At 40.9% G+C, this 10,061-nt stretch overlaps 2 pseudogenes; both read right to left on the bottom strand.

Annotated features, from left to right (window-relative positions):
- Positions 1–453: 453 nt before the first annotated feature.
- LOC120290919 lies at positions 454–4,806 on the bottom strand (annotated as a pseudogene).
- Positions 4,807–4,859: 53 nt separating this feature from the next.
- LOC120290741 lies at positions 4,860–9,136 on the bottom strand (annotated as a pseudogene).
- Between the last annotated feature and the right edge of the window lie 925 nt (positions 9,137–10,061).

Raw genomic sequence — 10,061 nt, 5'->3', positions numbered from 1 at the left:
AAGATTCTGTCGAAACGAAGGCTGTCGACAACCAAGCGAGAAAGTGACTCCAATCCCAAAATCTACTTTCTAAACTTCAATACCAAATACTATGGCACGTGACACTTTCCCCTTAGCATCACGTGCCAAAATGTTAGCTAGACATCTCATGAGGGGCCATTAAAATTTGCCCAGTAATTTCTTCTTGTTTATATCAACAGTCGTTACTCAGCTAAGTCCTCCAACTTCATCTATCCATTTTTGGTATCACAGAAGGGCATCGCTGGATCAGAGTAGATTGCTTCCGATTCCACCATACTTAATGTTTGCCACCAAGGATGCAAAAATAGATTATCATCTCGTCAATTCTCATTAGTTTTCCCTGAAGACAAACGAGAATCCAAAACATGCTTGACAAAGGCAGAAATGCACCTCCAAACATAATCATAAATTAGTAAACCTGCTAGAAAGTGCAGAAAAAAAAAGAAACAACTTGACTGTTAAACATCTGATTACAAGAATATTAACAAACATAATGGACAACAATCGCAGTACTCGCTGATTGATTACATATACAAACTGCTCCCAGACAAAAATATAAAAATTATGTCAACTGATGGAAAATGAAGGCCAGAAAGCTACCCATAAAACAACACAACCACTGCCACTCAAAACCTGATAAAGGTTAGCCCAGCATCAATGCCTTTGTCCTTCTGTCTGATTCTCTAAGCAGATGAATAACATTCTAAGTTAGAAGCACACGAATATGATTTTCTGTTTTGATCTCTTTATGACCCTCCTACACTTTACCAAATTCTATAGAGACAATGGCACCGGCATGACAGTTACAAACTTACAATCTTATAATCAACCTCTAAAGGGGTCGACGAATAATAAAAGAAAAAAATCAAGGAACTCACAAACATAGCTTATGCCAACATGTTCCTTACATCTCTTGCATTTGGGTATTTGGGCATCTGGTTATTGGGTGCTGCGTGTTAACCCAGTTCGAGCCACATTCCTGCACAACGATGAGTATTTGTCAATGCCATGGCTATACAGGGAAGAAACGGATTCCAGACTAGATATATTCAGGGGAAAAATACAAATAGAGGAGTGAAGAAAGGAAATAATTAGTTGAATGTAAGGCTGACACCGCGACTAAGGAAACGAATTGATCTGACACCTTGACAAGTACAAAAACCTACATGCAAACATATAAGGTAAAGATGGGCAATGCCAAATCCTTTCAAACTTATTTAGGCTTGCTTGGAATTGGAAAAATATCGCCAAATAAGGTGTGACTAAATTTTGGTCTCGCCTGATTGGTCAGACTAAAACAGACTCAAGGCTAGAGATTTGTGCAAGTAAAATTTCAACTGGCAAGTATGATCGAACATAACTTGCATTTCACTATGAAGGTACAAATACAAGATTGTCAGCTTTGTATAGAAGTTGAATGTTTCTGCACAGTTTGTTTCTGAGAAGGCAAACCACAAGCTCGGTGAGTTAGATTACAACCAAGCAGCCTACCATGCATATGTTATTTTGGGGTCGGGAAGGAGTTCTAAGTACTACATTTTGTTTGACCATAGTTTGTTGTACCCTAGCTAGAGATGCATTCGGAAGCGAACATAAAAGCAGACCATAAAAAGGGGATGCGCTATGTATTTCGACATTTCAATAAGTTATAGGCAACGTGTGTACATACTGATGTGGACTCCTCCAAGCATAAAAGGATCCTAGCCAGAAAGCCGAAATTTAATGTTTTAATGCTTCCATTAATGTAAATGTCAAATAAATATATCTGAGAAAAATATAAGTACTTTACAATAAGGTTATTTTGAACAGCAGAAAGATAAACACTTCATCATAGAATGAGCTAGATGGACAAGGTAAAAAAGAGCCCTTTACCATACCACCAATTTATCTAAGACTAAGATCTATAGATGGATGAGTGTCTTTCCTTTTTCAGAAAGAGGTGAAGGTTTTCCCCCTTGCTAGGCACCCAAGATATGGTTACTAGACATTGACAGACGTGACATTGAACCCCAGAAGAAAGAATGTGATATCAGACAGGGTCATGATCTTAACCTGAACATGACAACCTTACAAGGACGTGACACTTTTGACCAAGCACCACTACGGGGCTTCAAATATAAAGTTCAAAAAGTACAAAGAGTTGAAGGATCAAGGTAGAGGCTCAACAAAGGAGACAGAAAGAGAATGATTTCCATATGTTGACAACCAAAAAACCCAACAGGATTAGTTCTCTAGTATAAATATCAGATAGAAAACCAAGTATTTATGAGTTTTGACACAATGACACTGATGTGTTTTCTTCATGTGACAAGAAGAATAAAGTCCACATGAGTTTTGACATGCAACCAAACATGACAACTGATAAGACACCAAGTTGGTGCATTGTCCTTCATGTCTACGAGCAACTTTTATACACCATGAAATACTAAGCTTAACTCAGATACAGACAATAAATATCTTGTTTGGTCCACCTCAAATACATAATAAAATTTTTATAAAGTCCTATAAACTCAGTGGAGCAGACCTGAGATTCTTTGGGTGAAAAAAAAAAAAAAGGCATTTGTCAATAGAGTACCAAGTAGGCACTAGGAACGTAACAATATTTTATGGGAGAGGAATTACTCCTATCAACTCAAGAACATCTAAAGCATAAAAAACAAACCAAGGCAAAAAACCAAGGCTCTGCACCTTTCTACTTGGGAACTTCACCTAATTATCTTTCATACAAGTATAAATAGGACGTCAACTATTCCTCAGAGATCATAATGTAACTTCATTCAGAATTAGAGCCGGTTTCGTTAAGTTACCTTCCCGTTAGCAGTTGAGAACTGCCAATAGCATTCTTCTGATTGCTAAACCTTTTCGATCTACTTTCATGGTCCTTCTCTACCCGCATAGCAGCAACTTCCTTCTCCATCGCAGCTACTTCCCTTCTCATCTTCTTTGCTTCAACCTCCATGGCCTTGGTTAGAGTTTCTACTTTTTTAGCAAGCATCTGCAGTGTAGGAAATTACACCGATAATACACTGAAAAATAAAACTGTAGAATATTGTGAAAAAGTTTGACAAATTATCAACCTCTATTGCATCATCCTTGTCCTTGATGCTTTGATCTTTCTCGTGACCAGCTTTCCTTAAAGCTACAACTTCTTTTTGTAAAATGTCATATAACACCCCAGGAACAGAGTCTCGAGTCTCCACTGGAGCAAATTCATTTGAGTTATTATCAGAGTTTCCCTTTGAGAAGTCATTTTCTTCACCCTCCTTGGTCACATCACATGACTGGTTTGGAGAGTAATTTGCACCAGTTCCATTGGAAAGTACTTTACCCCTGTCTAAAGATCTTGTGCCACCATCAAATGACCTTGATGTTCCTTTGGCATGTTTTAATACGTAGTAGCACCAGAAGAAAAGATTTTGATTGCGAAGCTGATTTCCTAGATAAGAGTCCACTTGCAGTAAGCCTAGAAACGTTATCAGCCCCACCAAGAGACTGCGCCGGAGGCCATTGCTCATGCTCCTCTCTAATGCACTACGATTATTGCTGCCTGATGATCCCCTTCGCTCTCCTCAATTACTTTGAGCCTCGACTGATATCTCTCCCTGAATATGTGGAAGATGAGACTTCAGACCCTTCAAAAAATCCACGCAAGTACAACAGCTATAAATGCAAGACAAGTAGTACCTTTAAAAGAGCCTCGGATCTTGCTGCTCTCTCAGTTATAGCAAGTTTATCGCGAAGTTGCTGCATTTCTCCCTGTAAAACTCATATAGCAACACAAACTTTTGAGAACGGAACGTGCGCAACATATTAACTCCCCAGAAGCAAGAAATGGTAGCTAGGGGCCTTCAATGCCACTAATTAAGATGGCATAAGAATTACCTGCAAGAATCTTCGTTCTTCAAGCCATTGCTTAACAGGCATTACTTTGTCATTGGCATCTTTCCACTCATTTGCCACCACAGTGGCCACTCTGTTTGCAGTGACCTTTGCTCGGGCCAACTCCCTGTCAAGGGTTCTCCTTTCTTCCTGGAAAAACATATTATCAGAATAAGAACTGAAATACAACATATTCACTCAATCAAAATTATCTAGCTGTGCATGCGACAATCCAAAGTAATTACATTCATTTCTTGCACTTTGCGTTGATAATCCCACCCACAGCATTTGCAGCTGCACCTTGCCAGCCAGAACAGCCTCTTCCAGCTCCCTTACAGTCTGTGTAAGCTTTTCAACCTCAGCAACCTTTTGCCTGTGCAGTCTGTCAAATTTTATTTTCTTCCTGGTTCAAGAAGAGAGGGCGAGTTTGAGAAATAATTTTGGATAAGTTCTGAGAATCAAACCCAAGTTCTGATAAAGTACTCAAAATCCAGCAGCCAATCCAACCTGGCAAATTTCAATTTGTTTCATCAATTCTTGATTCTTATTTTGGAGATCATCCACCATGGAGGCCTTAGCTAAGGCCACCTGAACAGTCCTCTCAGCTTCCAGTAAAGCTGCTTCTTTGAATTTAGTAAGACGATCTAAAGCCTTGTTATCATCTTGAAGCTTCGCAATCTGCATAGAGATGAGGCAAGAGATGAAATTGTCAGATCACCGGCTTCCATCAAGTGGTAACTTTTACTTTGAAATGGTTAATTACATTATGGAGAGTCACTACCTCCTGCTTTGCAAGCAGCTCCAGCCTCCAAAGGAGCAAGAATGGCCTCAATGGGAGGCATGTCGTCATCCTTCTGAGCAGCGTGAACCCTTGAAAGTGGCTTCAGCTGCAAATTGAGCTACCATGGACGCCTTCTTCTCTTCATTAATTTTCTTAATTTCCAAATTCTGTTGTTCAATTAAAGAAGCAAATAGCTTGATGAGAAGGCACAGAGAAGGGTGTGTAAATATATTTTAGTACATTGGCCAAAACAGAAGAAAAGTTTCAGTAGGTACTTTTCAAGGAGCTTCTCAGTCAACTTGAGCTTCTCTTCCACCTTAGACAGTTCCTCAGTGAGCTGCACAGAGACAGAGACAGAGACAGAGACAGAGAGAGAGAGAGAGAGCAAAGTCAATGTTTATTTTGCTTACTACCAAAGAAATAAAAAGAAATACAAATAGAAAAGATAATGTTAAGAATATCCATGGTAACATGTTAATATCGTTTTACCCTTACAAAATAACAATAACAAAAGTTCAGCTTCTTTCATACTGCGGGATAAGCCATATGGGTTCTCTTAAACAATGCACCCCATCAAGGGCTGCGTTATCTAGATCCAGATGCTAAGGGCGCCTTAGTGTGTCTACCAACATTTCTGCACGACCCAAAGTCACATTATCAAGTTGTATCATCTTTAAAATTACCCATTCTCCTAATAAACCACCTTAAGGGTATCTCTTATCTCATACTTGATTGGGGTGTCAACCGATTTTCATTACTAGTACAAATTATGATTCTATTGGTCCTTGCATGCCCACAGGTCCATTAGAGTTCTGGTGTCAAAAGCACTCGTTTTATGCATATGTTGACACTCCAATAACCAAACTCTCCATCTGACAAAAACTGCCCCGAAATGGCCTTTCAAACAGGAATGCCCTCTATGACCCCAAAAAAAAAAAAAGGGAACACCCTCTATTAACACAATACATGTACAAGGAAGAAAATACTATTATTGGCCGCATTTAAATATGGAGATGTGCATTAATACCAAGAAATGAAACTTTTTAAAGTGCCATATATCCCAAACTATTTAATGCATGATCTAATGTCAAATATCCACATAACAATCGCACATAGATTTTATCCCAAAACAGATAAGTAAGACATTCCCCCATGAATGTGCCCGCCGACATCTACCGAGCTGCAGGGTAGCAGCATTGACCAAGAAGAATCTAAAATCCAAAAATATGCTGACAAAATCGGCAGAGCAATCAGGCGGCAGGCGGGCAAATGAAGCGAGAATCTTGCCTTCATAATATCTTAGGGACATGATTCACTTCACAATGTGAAGAAATAAATGCACCGACCACATACTTCAGTAGCCACATCAAGGACGTTAAGATAGTTCCCAGTAATTCGCTCTAAATTAAAAAAACAACTACAATTACTATCGGAGCCCATATGAACTTAACAGAATATATATACGACACAGTTTCGCCGTATCAAAAAATGGCGATAGAAAACAAGCGAAACTCCAGGAGATATCACCTCTTCAACAGCCTTCTCTCTGAGCCGCTCAGACAACCTGAGAGCCTTGATCTCCGCTTGCGCCTCCCTAGCTCTCTGTCCTTATCTGAAACCCCATCAAGCCACACGCACGCACGCACAGTGAAAAAACGCAACAAAGGGAACTCAGCAGCGAAGCACGGCGAATCAGCTCAAGAATCCCGCGCGGGGCCGCCGGATCCAACGGCATTCGCACCTCTAACTTCATTCTCGAGCCGATTGAGCTCGAGCTTGACAGGATCTGAGCCGTGGAGCAAGGTGATGAACTCGTTGTCGGCGTCGAAGCTGGGGCGGACCGCGGTCCGCCTGCGGGAGCTGCTGCGTCCCTCCTTGAAGGAGGCCGACACGGCGAGGGGCGTGGGGGCATCCGCCCTGCCGTTGCTGCCGCCGCCGCCGCCGCCGCCGCCGGTGCCGGAGGGGAGCTCCGCGGGCGCTCCCCGTCGCCGGACGCCTCCGCCATCGCCCCGATCTGATCAATGCTCCTCCCGAACTCACCAAAGATCCATCCACTAGGGTTTCGACGGCAGCGAAGGCAAGAGAGAGAGATGATATCCGCGCAGGCAGAAGGCGAGTGCGTTCTAGAGAGAGAGAGAGAGTAGGGGGAAGCAAGAGGAAAAGGGGAATGGCGATGAGAGGGAGAGAGAGAGATTCTGGGCGTGTTTTCTCTCTCTAAAACGTGGATTCAAATCTGGGCTTAGAGGACACTGACAAGACTGGGGTGGGGTGGGGTGGGGAGGAAGAGGAGGAGATTTTGAGATTAGCAGAGAGTGCAGAGAGAGAGAGAGTAGAAAGCTGCTGGCTGCTGGCTCTGGCCCTGGCTCTTCTTTTTGGCTCTCTGTTTATAATAATCACATTACTAATAATGAAATAAATAAATAAATAAATAAATAATCTCCGACAGTGCGCGGAGGGAGGGAGAGGGAGAGGAGAGGGAGAGTGTTGTGTGCTGCAGTGTATTCAGTTTTAAGTGTGTACTCCTCTTCGTTTTTACTAGATCTTTTTAATTATTTTTTATTTTATTTTAACCACCACTGCTTCTCTGCTCTCTCCTCTCCCCTCTCCCCTCTCCCCTTCTTCTTTTTTAATCCCCTTTTTTTTTTTTGCCCTTTTTGCTCTTTTTCGATTTTCTTTCTTCTTTTTCCGCCCTCCGGTCTATTTCTATTTTCTTTTTATTTCTTTGTTTTATTTGGGGGCGGTGGCTAATGGCTATGATGAGCTGGATGCGCAGTGCGCACCCTACCGTCGTAAAGGAATGCATTTCCGGGAAGTCTCTATGCGCGCTTTTCTCATCTTTTTCCTCCTCTTATAGTTCTTCTTTTCTATTGTTTTTTTTTTTTTTTAATTCTTTTTGGCATTTGTCTTGGCTTCAGATTTTCAAACTTCAAACCCCATGGCCAAAATTTGGATACTTTTAGATAAACATGGTAACGGCTACAAAAAAATTCAAATAACCATCGCAAAACAAATTGCTATTGTTGAACCATTAGATTAAGTGGCCTTATTATGCAATAAGAAAAGAATTCGATGATCGAATCATAGCCTCCTAGGTAGGCGGAATAAATTTCACCATTTTTACGTCCATTCATAACAGCTGAGATTAATTAACGTGAACCCAACTTCTCAACGAGCACCGATGAAGATTAGAAATCTTCATTGACGTAGCTTTGACCTTTGATGCTTATATTTATGTCTCTATAAATTGCGACTAGACATCCGAACAGAACAATTCAAAGGTGCAGTTGTGAAGAATGCCATTTCTGAACAATTAATGGGTGCTCGTAGAAAAAGAGAAGGGAAGAGTATATGTCTTAGAAAGTTAGAATAAACACATGTATTTGGATGTGTTGGAAAAAAATTTTATACATATACTCTTCGATTTGGCAATGCACACCGTGAGAATTCTACAAATAAAGGAGGTCGTTTGTAATAAGACAAAAGAATTAATGCTGATGTTGGGTTTGTCAAGGTATGTTGGATCCGCCGGTCCCCGTGTTGATAAAATTCCATAATTTCTAAATATTTTTTTTTAGGAGAAAATCCAGACCTGCATATAAAATAATTGTCAAATAGACACTATTCACGAGATAAATTATCGGTTTCAACCTATCCGGTCGGACCGCTTCTTGGCAAACAAGTGACTTTTGTTCCGAGCCTTCGTAGCCAAGGCTATATAGCTTCGATCAACTCAATTTCATAGAAAATATTTTAATAAAAAGAAAGTTTCTCATAATATTAAAAGGGGTTTTGACTGTGGACAATGAAGACTCATTTAGTAGATATAGCAGTACAAATTTAAGTATGGATAAAATAACAAATTACCTAATTCACTACTTGGCAACGTCTCAAACCAAATAAACCTGAATATATCCAAATAAATAATTGGATAAAAAATCCAAAAAGAGAATGTAATAAACCCAAGTTGGAATAATTTTTTTTTAAATAATGCAATAATACAACATGTTATCTTTGGAGGATGAAGTAATGGAGAGACATATTCGATATTATTTTGCTAGCCACCACATGAGGACTAACATCAACCTATTGTCATCACTTTCACAATCATCCTTATTGCCTGCCAACTACTACTAATTATAATTGTCAACTAATTGATCGTGTTATGACGATTGAAGGTGAAAAGAAGTTATACATCACAAAGCTATCATCATCGCAAAGTCAATCTCTTCACAGTGCACCAAATCCTTTGAGATCCTCGTCCATGACAAAGGCATCTTGCTAGCCTAGCATCATCCACTAGGGGATCTCCATCCACCTCCTCACCGCCCCTCACCGCCCAAACTCATTGGCTTCAATGTCAAGTGGCGTCAAAGCTTCGCATGCGATGTCTATCACCCCGTCACCACTCTTCACCTTTGCATCGACCTCCATTGCCTTGTCTACCATATCAGCCATACCCCGCTACCTCCCTCGCTCACTTCATGAGACTGCTGAGAGCAGGGAGTATGCTGTGGCCGTCGAATTGCCTTCGACGCTATGGAAGCTAAGCAAGGACTACAACCTAGAGGTGGAGATGGCAAAACTAGCAATGAAGGAGACAAACCTAAGTTGAAGGGAGACATTGGTGGAAAAACTTAAGGGCGAAATCTGAAAATCTAGGCACGTGAGATTTCCAAGTACTTTTCAATTCTATCTTAGATTGTACCATATAAATCATGGAATTGAGGATATCTGTAGGACTTTCTAATCCCATTTCTACCTATTCCATTCAAATTCGAACCCGAACGATTAAACGCAATTGCAGTCCAAACTCGAATTGCGATCCGTTGAAGTTCAGTTCCGTTCGGAGCCGATCCGACACCTTTGTCATGCGAGTCCCACTGTCGCTCGTAGCTTTCCTATACACGTCAAATGGGAATGACAAGAAAAGAAGTTTGATTATCGATCACGGTTCCTTTGTCTTGGAGCATTACGTGGCAACAGCTAGAGGAATTATTCTCTCTTGTCACTTTGTCCTGAAGCAGAGAGTATTTGACAAGCGAAGGACAGAATCGAAGGCGAGCCGTTGGAGTTTTACCGCATTCGATTCGATTCATTCCCCCGTGGTTAAACGCTAGGAATGAATGTGCGCATCACGAGGGCAGTCGGTCCCCACCTTCCATAGAGAATTTCGTGAACGCAATTGTGCCCTAAAAGGCTATGAGTCTTAGGGACCTAGGTTTACTTGACAAGGAATTTATCAGCTATCATCGGAAATGGGATCATCCCCAATCTCCTTACCTAAAGTCTTTGTCGCAAAGTTCAAGAATCGCGCGGTGTCTCTGAATGTTTACGGAATCGATCGTTTATGGAAACATTATAAGTTTCGATGTGCGTATCA

The sequence above is a fragment of the Eucalyptus grandis genome, chromosome 2, assembly GCF_016545825.1.
Source record: "Eucalyptus grandis isolate ANBG69807.140 chromosome 2, ASM1654582v1, whole genome shotgun sequence".
In the NCBI taxonomy this organism is placed as follows: domain Eukaryota; kingdom Viridiplantae; phylum Streptophyta; class Magnoliopsida; order Myrtales; family Myrtaceae; genus Eucalyptus; species Eucalyptus grandis.
The sequence above is the reverse complement of the archived record's forward strand: the minus strand, read 5'-3'. Positions and strand labels throughout refer to the sequence as shown.